Here is an 18,849-nt window from a genome sequence, read left to right as displayed (position 1 = left end):
TTGAATAAAGACACGTGTGTGTGTGTGTGTGTGTGTGTGTGTGTGTGTGTGTGTGTGTGTGTGTGTGTATTTGCCTCTAATAGTGGCCATATCCTTGTATGTTTAGTGAACTAAGAAACTTATCTAAAAGTTTCTTGAATTTTCAATGCTGTCAGTGGACACTACTGACTGTGGAAGGGAATTCCACACTTTTATTACTCTGACAGTAAAAAAAAATAATCTTTGTGCAGTCTGAGGTTAAACCGCCTCTCTTCTAGCCTCTTGTTGTGTCCTCGTGTCATCAATAGAGTTTTCAGTGTAAACAGCCTATTCCGAACATTGTGGTCCCCACTTATGATTTTAAAAATTGCAATCAGTCCCCTCTTAAGCGTTTCTTTTCTAAGGAAAATAGGTTTATTTTCTGGAGGCGGTCTTCATAACTCAGGCCCTCCATTCCCTTAATTTTGTAGCCCTTCTCTGAACTCTCTCAAGTTCAAGGATGTCTTTCCTGAGGGTTGGCTTCAGTTTAGTCATAAGGCATAGGAAAAATAAAAGGTGTGATTCCTGGACTCCTTATGTTTGATCTGGTTGGGCACTATGCTGGAAGAGGAAGGCAGACAAGAAAGGCAAGAAGTGGCCACAACATCTTGTATTTGACTCCTGTCCCTATATTAAAGTTAATATTAAGGTATCCCATCCACAACACAAACTCCTTATAATCCCTTAATCACTTACCCCAATAGACTGCAAGATCTTTTACTTTTCTGTATTCCTTCCCTTGCAGTACTTTTCTGGTCTGGAACGGACTGCGCTGGTGTGAACAGAGGCCAGAAATAGCATTGGGATACATTAGGATGCATTTTGGGTCCGGGAATAATCTGGTCTGGTCGGGAGATGATCTTGATGTGGTGTGAATGGGCAGAGGAACTTTATCGACCAGTTTAATGTTTCCCACACCGGTTACTTTTAAGGCATGCCAACTCTCCAGGTTTCCAGCTCTCAACTAAACTTCAAATGGCTGGTGCCATGGCTAATCACACGTCCAGCATCATGGCAAATGCAATCCAAATAGAGGATAAGATGTCACCTTCCTTGGCTGTAAGGGATAGGAGGGTGTAATTCCATTTCAAATACTATAAGCTCTACTGCTTCCTGTATTCATCCCTTATGCCTTAATGCAGATCTTTACACTCAAAAATCTAATTCTACCAATGTATCCCTCTATGTATGATTAATAATAACATGGACATGTCAGGTGTAAAATGCTGTGATTATGAAATACTTACACTTGCAGAGCATTCACTTCCTGCTTTGAAAGGGATAATTACGTCAGTTCGCCAAAGCAATGCACACTGGGATTGCCTTGTCATCAGCAGAGCATTGCTGGGAAATCTCATCTATAACCTCAGCAGATCATTCTAAAGGTGTGCTTGTGGTTATTTTAAAGATATGGGTAAAGGTCCACTTCAAAGCAGAACACAAGCCTCAATTTCTTTTTTTTCTTTCTTGTGTTTTTCTTTGATGCTTGGTAGAAACTATGCAGCTCTTTTGGTTTTGCAAGACTCTGAAAGCCATAGGCATGTGGCAGAGGCTTGATGGGATTTTTAGTGCCACCGCAGCTGGAGTGCTGAGGTTGCCTATCCCTAAGTTATGTGGAGAGGAAACGATAACCATTGATAACAGCCTGGATGTCTGACCATATAGGTCTTTCCCTTTCTTGGGAAGTTCTGTTATGTCACTGGATAAACACTGTCTTTCTGAAAAACCCTTCCTATGAATTTCATCAGTACAGCTAAAGTTTTTCTACATATGGACCAATGAGTTAATAAGTGACCCAAGCTTACCTGTAAAACCAATTATCCATATTATGGCTGCAGTCCTACACTATACGTCCAGGTTTCTATATTTATTTGTTTTTTTATTATTGGTATTTATATGGCACCAACAATTTTACGCAGCACTTTACAAGAAAATTACAGCAGAAACATTGCTCCCACAAGTCACTGTCATAGACAGGGTGCATACAACTTTTATACAGCCATCTGAATGAGAAATAGCTGCAAAGCTCACCCCCTCCGTATGCACACTAATTATGAGATTCAGGAATTCAGCTGCATTTGGGGTAGTACTCAGGGCCGATTCACACCACAAAGTCTGCATTGCAGAGCATTCAGCCTCTGGAACGCTTGCCATCCGGCTCCCTGCGTTCAGAGGTGGGAGGGGGCATGACGGTGCATTGAAGTCAATGGCACCGCAGTCAAGCCCCCCACCAGCACCCGAACACGTGGCACATTGGTGCCTGCGTTCCTATCCAGTGCGATCTGCAAAAATAGAGCTTTCAGCAATTTGTTTTGGTACAAAAGTACCTTCACTACTTCATGTTTTGTTTTTTTAAAGGATACAAAATACAATTTTTAAGGATACAAAAAATGTAGTAATGTTTCTAGTACAAAGCAAGGTGAAGTAAGTAATTTACAATTGTAATGACACTGAAAAAATAAAATGCAAAAAAAAAACTCCTGCAGACCGGACAATGTATATAAGCGGCCGGTCTGCTGTCCCATTTTTCTTGGGCCGCCTGTGTGCACATGAGCAGAAGCAGCTGCTTTTGCAGTCATTAGACAGCGGAGAGCATTGGCTTCAGACACAGAGCTGATTGGACCGGCTCTGTGCCTTGTGGTCGCTGTAATTGATTATCACAGCGATCACATGGCAATGTATACATTGCCAAGCCCTCCCCTTTAACCAGTTGACATCCGCGGTGTTAAACCCCCTTCCTGTCCAGGCCATTTTTCAGTATTTAGCGCTGCGGTACTTTGACTGACATTTATTCCGTCATGCAACGCTGTACTGAAATGAATTTTATACCCTTTGGGGACAGATAGAGCTTTCTTTTGGTGGTATTTAATCACCACTGGGGTTTTTATTTTTTACTATATTAAGGAAAAATTACCGAAATTTAAAAAAAAAAAATATTTCCCCTATATTAAATGATAAAACATTTAGTACCCAATTTTTTGGTAAAATATAAAAGACGGGGTCACGTCAGGTAAAAAAAGACACCAAACATGTCAAGCCTTAAAATTGAGCCAGTCCCGGGCCACAGATGGGGCAGCGGATCCCGGGATTGCAGGTGAGGTGTCAGGGGGGGCAAAAAAACGGCGGCGGCGGGGGGAGGGGCGGGGAAACGAGCATATATAGACGATCAGCGGGCTATGGAGCCGCTGATCGTCTATATGTGAAACACCCGGTAACGGTTGTTTGCATTGGTCGGGTCTTTTCTGCCCATGCGTGCCCGCTAGGGGGCGCGCGCGAGCAGAACAAAAAAACCCCCCAATGCTGCAGTGCCGTCCGTCCGTTTTTTTTAACGGGCGGACGGCAAGTGGTTAAGGCAGGCAGGTGAGGTGAAAGGAGGTAATGTGTGAGTGAGTCATTAACTCATTAGTTCTTACTAAAACAAAAGCTGCTGCTGCTGCAGCAGCAGCAGCAACAAGAAGCGACGTTTATAATATTTAACCCTTTCACCCCCCTCCTTTCTTGTATGTCAGCTCCGTTCTGTCTGTGCTCTGATCTGTGTATTAACCCCTTCACCTCCCTTATCCTGCACATCTGTACATCAACCCCTTCATCTCCATCCATCCACTGTATTGACCTGCACATTAACCCTTTAATCTCCACCGCCCTCCGTATATGGCCTGTGCATTTAATGCATCTAGTGAACCATTACCAAGCTCCATGTTTTAACCCCCTCAACACAGGCATGTTTTTTTCAAAAAAATTGTGTCAGAAAATGAGATACATCATTTCGGTACAGCTAAAGAAGATTGCATATCATGTGTGACCAACTTTACTTTGAAGGCATCACATAACCTGTTCTTTTTTTGCCTGTTTTGTTTTTCCTTTTTTTTCTTTTCAAGATATTTTCATTAAACTACCATTCAGCCTAACCTTAGAAGATGATGCAATCACACTGCAGTGTGTGGGCAGCTTACATACTGTATAATAAAATCCTGAATTTATAAGTCAAAGTAGGTGCTATGTCTTTGTTAAACAGGGTGATAGGTGGGAAACATTCCGAGAAGATGTGTAGGTGGTTTATGCATTGCTATCCAAAACAGTTAAGCTAGACATAGGAGAGGGCATATACAGGTGAAACTCGAATAATTAGAATATCGTGCAAAAGTAATTGCAGTAAGTGCTGCAAAAGGGGCCCAAACCAAGCACTGAGTACATATGCATGCTTGTACTTTTCAGAGGTCCGATATTGTTCTATGTACAATCCTTGTTTTATTGATTGCATGTAATAATCTACTTTTTTGAGGTTGTGGATTTGGGGTTCTTGGGGTTTTCATGAGCTGTACGCCATAATCATCACAATTATGACAAATCACGGCTTGAATTATCTTGCTTTGCATGTAATGAGTCTATCTCATATATTAGTTTCACCTTTTAAGTTGCATTAGTGAAATAAATGAACTTTGCACGATATTCTAATTATTCGAGTTTCACCTGTATAAATTACATTGGATAAGAATTGTCAAAAGTTTGAGATCAGCAGTTGCTGTGAAGTCCAAGAGCACTGTGTATAAAAGTGGCCAAACATGTTAGAATCGATCATGCAATCTACTGAGTTTAAAAAGGGTTATGCAGAAACGGAAGTGTGGACTCAAATAGGAGTAATATGATTTGCAGAATGTAGTATGAAATGTTTATTGACTAAGCAGATTTTACACTGGACATCATAATCTCTTTTCTTTTGTTGATTATAAGATATATGTATTTAAATACCATTTATTTTATCTCTGTAAACTCTGCAAAGCAGACTTTAAAGCGTGTGGAAAGCTTAATTCTTGTAAACAATAACTGTATGTATATACTGAAGTAACTTGAACTGAACTGTCATAGGCACTGCAAGTAATGTAAAGCTAAGGCACTGCGTACAATACAGAGGTAGCCTTAGTGATCTTGCGTTGAAGAATTTAATTTGTAATGACATCTCGGAGAGCAAAAATGCAAGCAGGAAGGATTCAGATATCTGCTTTTGTTTTGCAAGTGCCATTTTTTTCAGATCCTCTCTCAGTAAACAACTTGAGCTGTTCCAAAGATCAAGGAATATACATAGCTCACGAAATTGTCTTTATTTCTGTGCTCAGATAAAATTCTAATACTTAAGTCCAATGTCACTAGGACAACCCTAATGCTGGTAACAAACCTTCAGCTTCAGGATCGCTAAGAGAGTGTTTGCCAGTCTCTATGGAATCACTCCTTCATTAGCAGGGCCAGTAACACGTCACTATAGCTGCCCCCTTGCTAGGGAGAAAGATTTGAAAGCATTCTGGCCCAGCAAGAAAGAAATTCAACAGATGTAAAGTGTGACTCTGCCACTGACAATGTGACGATGTGTTGCTAGCAGAAGAGTGTACCACTGTGACATCACAATGAATGCTCGAAAAGCAAACAAACGTATGTGCGTCTGCTTGTATGAGTGTACATGTATAGTAACAAATGTTCCGCACTATCTAACTGTAATGTTGTGTTACGATAAGCAGCCAACACTCAATGTGAAAACACACCCGGTTAGAACTGTCACTTTTATGCATTGAGTCCCGTTGGCGATCCGGTGACGTCACGGACATCGGGAGGAGTCCGGTGACGTCGATGTCCGTGACGGTTAAAGAAGGGAAGGGGGGAGGAGTCCGGCGATGCCGATGTCTGTGACATCACTGGACTCCTCCCACCTTCGTTAGCCGACATCACCGGACTCCTCCCCCCTTCGTTAGCCAACAGAGCGGTGAGTTTGCCCAAGAAACTTTCTGCACGAGTGCCAGCCAAGGCATTGGCCTATACACATACAGCACAGCAATTAAGTAATAAAATGAACTAGGATCACACTAATCCAGCACGTTATTATTCTGAGTTGCCCCACTCAAGCCGCGGCCATATTAAGTGGGGCACGTGAGATTAATAACGCGCTGGATTAGTGTGATCCTAGTTCATTTTGTTACTTCATTGCTGTATGTGTAAAGGCCAATGTAGTTGGATTTGTATGTGCGTTATAATTAATCGATTAAAAAAATTTAGATTAATCGAACACGAAAATTGTTATCATTACCAGCCCTAATATATATATATCTTACTTTCTAAATCACACTGCAGCATCTCAATAGATTCCATTGCAATACAATGCTGCCAGCCGCATTTCTGAATGACATTTAATTTGGTAAAGCACTGTGTATGAAAAAAACAATTGCCATTTTTATTAAAATACTGTTTCCCTCTCTCTTTTATTCTGTTTGCTGCAGATCAGCACTGCTGACCTCCAACAGTCTCTTTGCAGCCATTTCCTGTCTACATGCACTCCATAGATAGGGGCATGGCATTTCCCAGGGTGGGTTCCTTCAAGGTGACAACAGTTGACCATGCCTGTGTATTGTGCATTGGCATGGACACTGGTAGTGTATATTGAGAAGGTGTGTGACAGGGTGACAATACAGGAGAACAATTGGGATACATGGACACCCTGTCACAAGGACTGCCTACGTAGTAGAATCACCATTATTTTAAAGAGTGCTACAGATTCAAACATTTTAATCATCACGATTGACATAATATTAAACAATCTTGGAAAGCTTATATGAGATTTTAGAAAATGGGGGTTGCATATTCTTTAGCTACATTGAAGTTTGCAGGAAAACATCATGGTTATGCTAAAAGGAGCCTGGGCATTTTGCTGCACTATTACGCATTTTGACTATAGTATTAGTGGAACTGCTGTCAGAATACATGGACTGCTGCAGATTAGCCACAGTTACTGTTCAGCTGAAATTTTTTTTACCCGGCTCCTTAGACAAATGTCGATTACCAATAAAGCTACCAGAGCCACTCAGTGTAAGAATTTCAGCCGATTCCTGTGAACTTAATAGTGTATGGACAGCCTATCGCTGCCCACACACCTTACAATTATCTGCAGATTTTCTGTGGTCAGATGGAAAAGGTTCTGACTACAGAAAATCTGCAGATAATTGTAAGGTGTGTGGGCACCTTAAGTCTAGAGATTGGTAGGAAATGCAAATCTTCCAGGCTGAAGGTGGTGATCAATTTTGCCTATGGGACGATCTTAGCCTAAAAAGAAATACAAGGAAGGAAATAACTGCATATAAACCTACATGACTACTGGTGCTTTATGACCCGTTAATAGTTATTGGCTTACAAGATAACACCCAACGATTTCTAATGAGTTTGATGAGCAAACGATAGAATACGCCTAATGATAAGCTAACTGTTGTGACAGGGTCATTTTAATGCATAGGAGCTGGATTTACATGCAACCTACCTTACTGATTGCAGCCGCCTGTTTCAGAATGTTTTCTTGAAGCTTCTGTGCTTTCCTCTTGTGGAAAGAATTACTCTGACTCTGTATCACAATGACTATTTCTCCTATTTCTGTAATAAAAGATGTCAGATCATTTTGAATTAAAAAGGGAATTACTACCTGTTGTTCGTTTTCACAATCAAAATGTATTTAGTAGGGATGTCCCAATGCTACTTTTTCAGGTCCAAGTACAAGTACTTCCCCTCATGTACTTGCCGATACCAATTACCAATACTTTTTCTTAAAGGGACAGGTGACTTTAAATGATCCATAGTACAACTAAATGTTCTGTACTATGGATCATGATTTAACCTATTCATGTTAGCAGCGGAGAATTGTAACTCTATTGCTGGAGTGTAGTGGAGGTATGTGCTGTATATATGTACTACATATGCATTACACACGTCCAGTACACTATAGCAATAGATTTACAGCCAGCCCCGTCCCAGCTTCCCTCACTCACAGTTTCACTCCGATCCCTGTTGCCTCACGTAGTCGGCGCTGGTTCGCGTCACTGCTGCTCCGGTGGGCGGCGCTCCAAGCGGGGCCATCTGGCAGTCTCCGGCCACCTAAATTAGGACCCCACTCGGAGCTCCGCCCTCCGGAGCAGCAGTGACGCGACTCTCGGCGAGGTAAGTAAGAAGAAAAAAACAGTGCAAGCTTCGGCGCTAGGCATCGGGGCATTTTGACAAGTACAAGTACTTGTCAAAATGCCCTGTATCGGGCCCGATTCCGATGCCAGCATCGGTATCGGGACATCCCTAGTATTTAGTGGTTTAAATAGAAAACGTGTAAGAAGAGAATAGCCTAGTCACTGAGAATAACCCTCACTGTTCAGAGAGGGAGGTCCGGGTCCCCAGCCAAAGAATAGCAAAAAAAAAAAAAGAGTAAAGATGGCCATACATGTCAAAACCTATTAAAGAACTCCAGGATAAATTTGTATTAAACCTTTAACAGGGGCTACCCCCACACTGCAAGGGTTAACTACTTGTTTTTTTGTCTAGGTTGAAAGTTACTCACCTGAACCACAGAGCCGGCTTGTTCTAAAACTGGTCCTTCCAGCCTCTCTCCCCCTCCCCTGCAGGGGTCTAAGGTCCCGTAGCTCCGCTGCAAGGGTTAATTAACATTTTTTTCTGGAGTTCTTTAAGAGCTCTCTAAATTGATTTATATGGAGTATCTCTGGTTCGCGCTCTGATTGAGTGAATTATTATCAATAGGTGGAAGAGTAAAGTACCACTGTGAAGAGGCAATCAATAATTCCTGTGTACACTGTTAAAGAGGATTTCCATAAAACAAAAGTACCACTACCCTGAACGATTAGGATCCTATGAATAGCCACAATGTCTAACTTCACCTGCAGTGAAATCGGAGATGGAAACCCATTCAATTAGTTCCACTTTAAATGCTGACACAGCAAAAAGGCTACAGATTGCTAGAGTTCTGCTTGGGGACGATGACATAAACTGTGCCATATCTGATGACATCAAATTGATTCCTGTTTAGCTAAACCCAGAGAGAGTAAGCCATTGTTTGGTGCCAACTAGCCATTAACTTGGCCAAGTAGCCCACTGAGGCATCAGATATACTATGCCAAGTCATGTACTAAATGGAACACAAGAAAACGAATGGGGTCTGTTTTTAAAGTATTCAAGCAATAACCCACATTAGCTCTTCTTACAATAGGGTGAATGTGCACCAGATGAATGGCACTTTTACAGTAAGATATCAAAACAGTATTAACCCAACTGGCACATTTTCAGTTGGAGCTCTCCATAGTCCTGAAACCAGGAGGGTTATTTTTATTCAAAGTTATTTATTTATTTATATAAAAATGTCCCAGTATACCAGTGCTGGATGCTGATAGTGCCCAGCAGAGTGTGCCAGCATGAGGGGAATCCCATGTGTCTCATACTTGCACTGTATAAATTTAGTTTTATGATTGCTAATTTTACTCCAGCACTGAGAGTGTACGTAAGAGCAGGGTTCTCTTGAACCTCCCTGCTCAACCTCTAGCACAATGAGGGGGATACCCGCAGTTCCCCAAAGAGTGATCACGTATTTGTTTCAACGCGGAGGACAGGTAGGTGGCACATAAACATGCTGTTTTGGGGTTCCAAAGAGCCAATGCCCATTGGATGGCACCACAGACAGCAGAGAGGTTGGTATTAAATATTTTCTTTGCAAGAGGCACATTTCTGAAACTTGTATTTTTATTACAGATGTTTCAAGGGATATGCTATGCTTGAATGTGACACACATGAAGTGAACATACTAGAAAGTTGGAAAAGAAATACTGTAAGGTTTGTAACCTGCAGACCATGGTATGTCTACACAGCAGGGGCTGACTGGCAACTTTGAGAGGCCCGGGGGGCAATTGCCACCCTGCCCCCCGGCCCAGTCTGCCCCTGCTACACAACATATCATACACAATATAATGTGTATGTGCCTGCTTAATTCTCAAGACTAACAATGTAGAAATGATCATTGGAAGCTGATTGGTTGCTAAGGCCAAGAAGAAAAAGTTTCCTTAAGCACTTTTTAAAGCTTTTCATACATTACTTCCATTAGGAGATGAATACCAGAACCGCAGCAATATTTCCACATTCCCCATCATTTGTCAAAAATAATGATAAAAGCACTTAACATCTTACCTAATGGAGTTTGAGCATGCAATCCACTTTTCTCATTTTTCTGTAAGGAAATACAAAAGAAAATACATTATAAAAATCTATATATAGTAATAATGAACAATGTACATAAAGTATGATTAGACCAATTCAGGAGGCAGAAGAAAGGTCTGTTCATACTTATGCTAATTTAATGAAGTTCTACAATATAACAAAATATCACTGCATGTCAATGGGCCATAAAGTACACAGTTTTCATGAGCTGGTTTACGTATATGAGAGTTAAAGTGCATATTTTTTTTATCCTGGTGATCATAGTCAAAAAGAATGGATTTCCCACAGGTTACATTTACACTAGTACTCCTGAAATTAGGTTAGTTACATGCAGGAGAAATTACCGGGGAAGTATAAACAAACCTGCATTCCAGGTTACATTTGCCTGCATTTAGACGTACTTGCCTTTTTGCGGATGTAGTCACGTTTCCATGGGTTTTGAGTTTCTAATTCGATCCTGGTTGCACAAAATCCTATTTCCTCTAAACACTAAACCCCTAAAAACTAATAACCTAACATAGGTATTTGAATAGATGTTAATAAAAAAAGCATTCACTTTGATTCCAGTCTCATTTAAAGTGGACCTCAACTAAAAAAGCAAATCTGTATAATTGCAGTGTGCACTTAGTCAAAGTGTAAGAACGGGTGCTGCACTCTAGAAATAAATCTTCCATACGCTGTTTAATCCATGAGCATAAATAAGCTGTACACTGGCACCCAACTTTACACTATCACGTGTTCCACCATTATGGCTTGATCACTTTATTTATGCTCATGGATTAAACAGCGTATGGAAGATTTATTTCTGGATTGTGGCTCCCCTTTTTACACTTGGATTTAGCGCACACAGCAGTTATGCAGTTTTGCTTTTTAAGTTGAGGTCCACTTTAAATGAGACTGGAATCAAAGTGAATGTTATTTTTATTAACATCTATTAAAATACCTACATTAGGTTAGATTTATTTCTGGAGTGCGGCTACCCTTTTTACACTTGGATTTAGTGGTCGTCAGGCTGTGGCGTGCCTGACAAGCATATGAGATCTTAGGATTGTGGAGGTGAATTTAAGCAGTGTATTTGTTTTGTGTGATCGTGCAGTGTGCAGTTACTGCAGTTTTGTGGCACAAAGTGTCTCATCAAAGTCTATGGAAGCATAAAGAGCTGAAATCTGCCAAACAGTAGCTCTGTACTATTTCCAGCCACAGGTTTTTCTGCTTGTGACAAAATGCTCAGGCGTGAACAGGGGCCAACAAAATTAATGGGATTCCTTGTCTTGAGTGTATTGTCACGTTAACCTCCGAGCAACAAAGGAACATAGGCACTGCTGCCTCTGACTGCTAGAGAATTGGCGTAAGATTTGGTGATGTTATTACTATGCTGCTGACAGCTCTTCTTGCTAGAAAATGTAGTTTTGAAAAGGGCATGAAAATCACACAGTAAAGATGTGTTATAATTGCATATGTTTGTGTTATGTATTTGCATGCAGGATTTGATTAAACAATGACCCTGTAAATAAGGGGGCATCTAGATTATAGATATATGACAGTACAAAAGGTAATTAAAAATAACAGTATATATTATAACAATAAAACTGAAAATACAATAGTAAAATTCCAAAGCATTGTATAATTACTGGTATGATGATGCTTATAACAGTGGCAAATATAAGAGCTGTAATTTTGAAGATTTCCAGTGGAGGGCAGCAAAGATACCGCTTTGTTAAGAGGAAAAAATATTTTCGCACTGCAAAAAAAAAAAGAAAAATGTGACTTCATTGCTTTCTCTTTAGTTTGTGGACTTATAAAAGCTTGTTTTTGTGTAGTTGGCCACATGTATTCAACGAGCCTATCCCACCTCACCAACTAGATTATAAGAGCATGGCGCTCCTAACCCTCGTCTTGGTTTGTGTTAAAACTATACGGTCTCCCTTAAGGTGCCCACACACCTTGCGATAATCACGGGAAATCCCGCGATAGTACGATTATCGCAAGGTGTGTGGAAGGCGTGCGACCGTTTCTACTGTACGGTTGCACAACTTTTATTTTAGGAACATGTTTGAAAACCCGCCGAGAATCGTATGATTGTCTGCGGGTGTGTGGCATGTTCGTAAGATAAATACCGCACAGGCCGGGGTGTGCGCAAGGGCACACTGCCCGTTCAGCATTGCGGCCATCGGAAGCCCGCCCCTCAGCGGGGCGGGCTTGCGATTATCGCAAGTACGATCTGCCTGTCCAAGATAGGCAGATCGTACGTTTTTTTAATTACCTTACAACCATCACAAGACAAAAGTCTTGCGATGGTTGTAAGGTCTGTGGCCAGCTTTATACTGAAAAAATGCTGCACAAACTGCTGGCGCTATAGAATCCTGTATAATATAAAAAAGTTAACACTGCTTGAGCATGTCTTCATAGTATCTACAATCAATAAATCAGACTCAATTGACTGATAATGCAAATAAAACTTTCACCATTCATCCAAGTGACTTCTTTCATGCATCTGTGGGCATGGATTTCCCCAGCAGAAACAATTTTGGTTTTGGGTCAATTTTATTTAATTCTTACCCACTATCAATGAAGTAACCTATGTAGTAGATTCATTTTGACCTGCAATTCGCTCTATTAGCTACAACCCTATAGATGCCAATGTTCAAAATAACCCTAAACCTGAACCTACACAAATACAGGCCGGTGTATTCCCTGGTACCATCACCATGCTGGACCTGCAGCCTTACCCAAACACACAGAATGAGAGAAACTTCCATACAATGTGACAAATGGTTGTAAGCACACGGCAGGCTAAGGAGACATTTGTAGATATCGCATCATGCAGTGATCATGCAGTCCATGCCACTTTGTGATCTTCTCATGCAGTAAATATCATACAACCATGCTTCTTTATCAGTTGTGATTGGTTCAGAATCTTGTTTTGATCAATTGTAATTGGTTAGGTACAGATAGTACTTGATTCCTGTAAGGTATGATAGGAACACCAGCGAAATGATCTTCAGTATCATGCAAGGACTACTGTAGCGTACAGTAGGTGCGTGAGGTCATCGATACAAAGCCCAGAAATAGGTAATGGGGCTCCTTACCTGTCTAGAAGATGCAACTGTAGTTAAGTATTTTCTTTTCATAAGTTACTAATTTAATGACTTTTAATTCTATTGCTTTATGTCCGTCTCTATTCCTTATCTCATACACGGCCAAAAAGTTTAACCCTATACATAATATTACAACAGATGAAAGCTGAACTCTCAGCAGATGGAGAAAAAAATAAAGATGCAAATTATCGAACATCTGTTATCATCAATACATCATTCAATGGGGGCTATTCACAAAGGAGCCGAAGGATCCAGCCGTAGCTTCGGCTGATACTTCGGCTTTCTTCGACCACTAGAGCCATTCGGTTCAGTCGAACCTAAGGGCAGCTGTACGGGCTATTCACAATAGCCCGTACAGCAGCCGAAGGCGGCGGAGCAGTTCAGCAGAGCCGAATCGGGGTGAACAGCCTGCCTAAGGCCGGCCTTTCGCCCCGCAAATGACAGCTGGACTGAGCCAGCCGTGATCTCATCTCATGAGATCACGGCTGGCTCCGCCAAGTTGTTATTCATTGGCTGGGACCTGGTAGACTCTAACTATAACTGCTAGCTCTGCCCAATTGTGTTTTTGTTTTAAATTAAATCTTTATTTTTTTATTGAACTATTTATTTAAATTTTTTTTTAAATCAACTTTTTTTTTTCTCATTGATTTTGCATTCTGCTCTGTACCACGGAGGTACAGAGTAGAATAGCTGAGCCAAATGCCGCTCGGCTGCATTCGGCTATTCATTCACTGCCGTTCAGCCACTATGAGAATAAGGGCGAACGGCCGCGAGTGAGCTGCTGGAGCTTTTGCTCAGCCAATCCAGCTGAGTCGAAGTCCTTCTGCATTTCGGCTCACCCGAACAGGCAAAGCATGTTCAGCTGACGGAAGTGCAGCCGAAGGCAGCTGATGTACGGCTGAAATCAAACTACAAGCCAGAAGTGAATAGTCGAACGTAGTTCGGCTCACTTCACTTTGGCTTGGTTATTCACTCGACTGCCTTCGGCAGCTTTGTGAATAACCCCCAATGTATTTTAAATGCAAGTAGTTTTAAGTACCTGATTGATGTGAATGTAAACTATGTAAAGCGCTGCGTAAATTGTCAGTGCTATATAAATATATGTAATAAATAAAGTAAACTGGTATCCACCACTTGCTGTCCACATACAGCAGGGCTGGGATATGAGAGGAAGAGGTAGTACAAGGTGCCAATCAACTCATGTGCTAACAAGAAGCATGCTGATAGGAAGACAGAAGAGTGACAGAGAGAGGAGCTCATCACTTTGCTGCTTCTCCTTTTACTGTCCAGTCATAAGCTGGGGCAGGTCCAAGATAACCTGGGCTTAGAGTAAGCGTTTTAAATGATGCTGGCCATCAGACAGATTATCTAGTAGAAGAACAAAAAGTACTGTAGGGGCAATCTCTGGATTGATGCAGAAAATTATAACCCAAGATGACTTTATTTTATCTTTTTAATGCAATATTTATTGTTATCTATTCATTTTTGGTTGGAATACTCCTTTATGGTAGACTGTGTAGAACATCTAACTTTGGCAGTATATTACAATGTTTTCTGCATAAAATTAGCAGTGCACTAGCAGACTTTTCTTGTTGCCTGGATTTGTACTTTATTAAAGCAAATAGTATTCTAGAAAGTAAAATAAGCTACAGCAAACAAGCCAAATCAATCATTCACTGCTCCCAAAATGGAGAAGAAATCTGACTGGCTACTAGGACTTTTTTTTTGCATTCACACCTCCTTGTGGGTCATTCATTACCCCCTAAAGAAACACAGAAGCTTGACAAGTGTTGAAATGCTGGATAACACAATGCAGAACATGTACCACACAATTTTTTTTGTATTGTTTTTCAGTATAAAACATGCACAGAATATCAACATAAGAACATATCAATCAATGCAGTAGATGCTGATGTGCTGTAGTGAAAAAAATATCACTACAGCCTGGGTAGCATAATACACAAGGTCATTGTGCAGGTGGTGACGTGCTTATAATGTGGCCCTCCGTATCCGGGAGTGCCAGGTTATGCTGCGTAACATGTAAAAGGAACGGAGGCCACAGTAAAGCAACAGGCACCATAAGAGGGAGCAACATCCAGTAAAATTATTGTTTCCATGCCAATCGTACAGACTGATGTTTAACTTAAAAAACATTCACAAAAGATATAGAATAAGCCCAAAGGGGGCAACTTTGAGGAGAGCGTAAGAGTGAGAGTAGAAAAGAGAGCAGAAAGGGTAGAAAGACCAGGAAAGAAGAAGAAGGAGAGGACTTACCAGACACAGTTCGTTCCCAGATATAAGCGGGGGACATCTGTTGCCCGGTACCAGGGACTAAAGCCTGAGAAGGCTACAGTCAAATGAATGAGTCTGTAGGTGGTGGATCCATGGTTGCCACGTTTGTTCGGAGCGCGCAACTCTGTCATGTAGCCTAGCTGTGATGCGTTCATTAATAAAGGTCCAGTGGAGTCTGCGTGTTACCTCAGCGAAGGGGTGTACAGCAGATTTCCAGGCTTTTGCTACAGTTTGCTTGGCTGCCGTGAGACCATGCACCAGGAACCTGTGTTGTATGCGGGACAGGTTCTCTGGGGAAGGTTGAGTAAAACCACCTTCGGGTCAGGCGGCAGCGTCACGTCCATTAGGTAAGAAAGAAAATCCAACACGCGGGTCCAGAAGGCCTGTACTATCGGGCAAGACCACTATACGTGGATATAGGATCACACTTCTCTGCAATCCCGGAAGCAGTCTCCCGTATGACCGGAGATAAATGTACGTAGTCGAGTAGGCACAAGATACCAGCGGTAGAGCAGTTTGTAATTGGTTTCCAATTCGTGCAGGGTCTGAGAGCTAGATTTGGTTGTTTCCCAAATGGATTGCCAGCTAGCGTCATCCATGGGTCAACCGAGAACCCTTTCCCATGCAGACATATAGGCGTGTTGGTGAGTGGTAAAACTAGATAATAGGCAGTCATATATTGAAGAGATTAGACCAGGGGTGTACGGGGACTTGTTAGGACAGGAAATGTTTGACTTGGAGGTACATGAGATACATGTGTATAATGTAGAGATACAAGTTATGCCTCTAGATCTCCAGTTACGAAAAGCAGCAGGGGAGTCGCAGCCAGGGGGGGAATGAGGAATTCCCTAGGAATGACAGGAGCGGGCGGTGGGGGGACAGTAGGTGCACCGAGTATTTATGGGCATCCCATAGGCGCAGAGAGTGAGCTGTAATGGGATTAATCAGATGCACCCTGTCTTTTGGGAGAAGCCACAGGAGGTTGTCTATAGCAAGCGGGGAGGAATCGACAGCTTCTAGTGATAGCCAGAGTGGAGGGTCGAAGGTGGTGTGGTATCTGGTCAGCGGAGCAAGCTATGCTGCCACATAATAGTTGGAGACATGTGGGACCCCCAGGCCACCCCTGAGTTTGGACGAGTAAAGTGTTTGTTGTGAGATACGGGGGCGGCTATTTTGCCAAATGAATTGAAACAATTGACGTTGCAGTATCCTAAAACAATATCTTGGGATAGGGACTGGGAGCACTCTAAACAGGTATAGTAATTTGGGTAGATATGTCATTTTGACGGCAGAAATTCTCCCCAACCATGTGAGTGAATATTGCGATCAGGCACGCAGTAGTTGTGAGAGGTGGGAAAATATCAGGGAGTAATTTGCAGCATATAAGGAGTCAAGAGAGGGGGTAAGACGGATACCCAGGTATCGTAGGGAGCAAACATATCTTTTTAGTCGGGGAATATTTTAAATTCTCAGTTGATTTAATTTTTTACACACATTTCCCTCACAGCCAACACTTATCTCACACCACTGAACAGTAAAGGCTGTTTGGTGTAAAATAAGCCACCCGTTACAAAGTGAAAACACATCCGATTTAAATTCAGCTCTGTGCTCATCACTGGAGCCTCTCTTCCTCTTGCAATGTATTGAGGATTATTTATGAAACCTTGAAGAAAAGAACTCTGCCCACAGCGAGTAGATTCCTGCATTTTTCTAGCAGAGTTCATTTGTATTTGAAGGAAAACCTCATTTTCCAGGTTGTAAAGTAAACCTATGCTAAGCAAGTTCTTTCAGCTATGACCTGTTTCTGGCAGCAGAAGCTTCTACCCTTTTGCAGTGATACTGCCAAAATATGAAGATTTGTCCTGTAGTAGAACATCTAGAAACATTAATTGTGACTAAGCAGTGTCATGAAAAATAAATCTTTTGTATAGAATTCCTCTCGAAAAATATGAGTGCATTTCCTGGTATGCAAGTGTGTCTAGGCACTCCTGTACCTACAGACTCATGAAATCTGCAGTGTGAGATGTAAGGCACTGCTGTCCCTGAGAAGATTAAGGCCTGGTTGCCACTGAGCATTTTGTAGCTCTTTTTCTGCCCAAAAAACGCTCGAAAATATGGCAAAAATATTTCTATGGCCATTTTTACATCTGAGCATTTTGTCGCAATAAGCAAAATGTCTGTCCCTGGAAAAAGTAAATATTTTTTCTGGCATATTACAGCTCGTTTTGGCCCCACAGACTCAATAGGAAATGCTTTTGCTGTGTTTTTGCGTGCGTTTAACCCATGCCTACCCATTAACATCAATGGGCTAGAATCTGCTCACAAAAAACACGCGACTTGGTTTATGCGGATAAATTGCACATAAAATCACGTAAAAATGTGCATCATAAAGAAGTTATATCCTGCCTTTCAGCAAGTTGGCTATCCTAAGCCCTGGTTCACACCTAGGCAGCACCGTTTTTGCTCGTTTGTACACGCATTAGCAGCATACGGTTATTTGCGCATTGTGCACATTTGTATGCGCATTTTAATGCACGTACATGAAGCCCGCGTTTTAATTGGCATTTCATAAACCATTGTGGGGAATGGAAGAATGCGTGTATAAACGAGCAAAACCACTTACGAAAATGTGCAACATGCTTCTGTTGCGCGTTTTTGGGCATTTCCAATGAAGTCTACCTACAACATCTGCTAACGAGTGTATTAAGGGCTCATTCATTGGAAGATAGTTGTAAATTTTGTGTATTTATGTGTATTATTCATTCAATTTTGTAGCTAAAAGATGGAAGAGGATAACACTGTTTTAACAAGGGGACTGCAGAAAATTCCCCTGTGTATAACCAACTTAACTAATAATCATCGGAAAGACCAGGGAGCTGAAGGGTAGCACTTCTTTTTGTGTTTAGCAGCAGAAACTCCTCACTTACAATTTTTTTTTCTGGCACATTAGCAAATAATTTGTGTACTAAACATAAATGCCCTTCACACCTTTAGAACATTTCATATTGTGCAGCAGACAACTTCAAGGCTGCAGATAGTATCAATGGATCACTGGTGGGTAATTCACCTTTCATCTCCTGCCAGCTGTATTTGCCCAACAACTTTTACATTACAAAGTGGTAGCTTTGGTACTTTGGTGTTATGAATAGAATATGTAAGCTAGGACTTAAAGTACAACAAAATGGTTATGTTTTGTGTATATTCTTTCACTGCAAAGATAGTAATGGCCCCACTTGTGTATGTGTGTGCTTGCTTGGATGACATGAACCACTGGGGGGACCTGAGAACAGTTTTGATAAACACTGGGCTACAATCTCACTCTGAATCAGAACTATACTATGATGAAAATCACATCCATGTATAAATGGCAATCCCTAACCCCCTCGCCCCCCCCCCCCCCCCCCCCCCCCTCTAAACTTAAACAACT

General features: G+C 41.5%; 1 long non-coding RNA gene across 1 annotated transcript in view; it reads right to left on the bottom strand.

Annotated features, from left to right (window-relative positions):
* Positions 1-10,043, bottom strand: part of LOC108800069 — a 79,585-nt gene extending 69,542 nt beyond the window's left edge. Inside the window, exons 1-2 of the long non-coding RNA XR_001942067.1 lie at positions 10,003-10,043; positions 7,313-7,422 (exon numbers count right to left, since the gene is read on the bottom strand). This is a non-coding gene — a long non-coding RNA (uncharacterized LOC108800069). The remainder of the gene's footprint in view (positions 1-7,312; positions 7,423-10,002) is intronic.
* Positions 10,044-18,849: the final 8,806 nt, after the last annotated feature.

The sequence above is a fragment of the Nanorana parkeri genome, unplaced genomic scaffold (genome assembly GCF_000935625.1).
Source record: "Nanorana parkeri isolate BGI_ZX_2015 unplaced genomic scaffold, ASM93562v1 scaffold1900, whole genome shotgun sequence".
Taxonomy (NCBI): domain Eukaryota; kingdom Metazoa; phylum Chordata; class Amphibia; order Anura; family Dicroglossidae; genus Nanorana; species Nanorana parkeri.
This window is presented reverse-complemented; position numbering and strand designations above follow the sequence as displayed.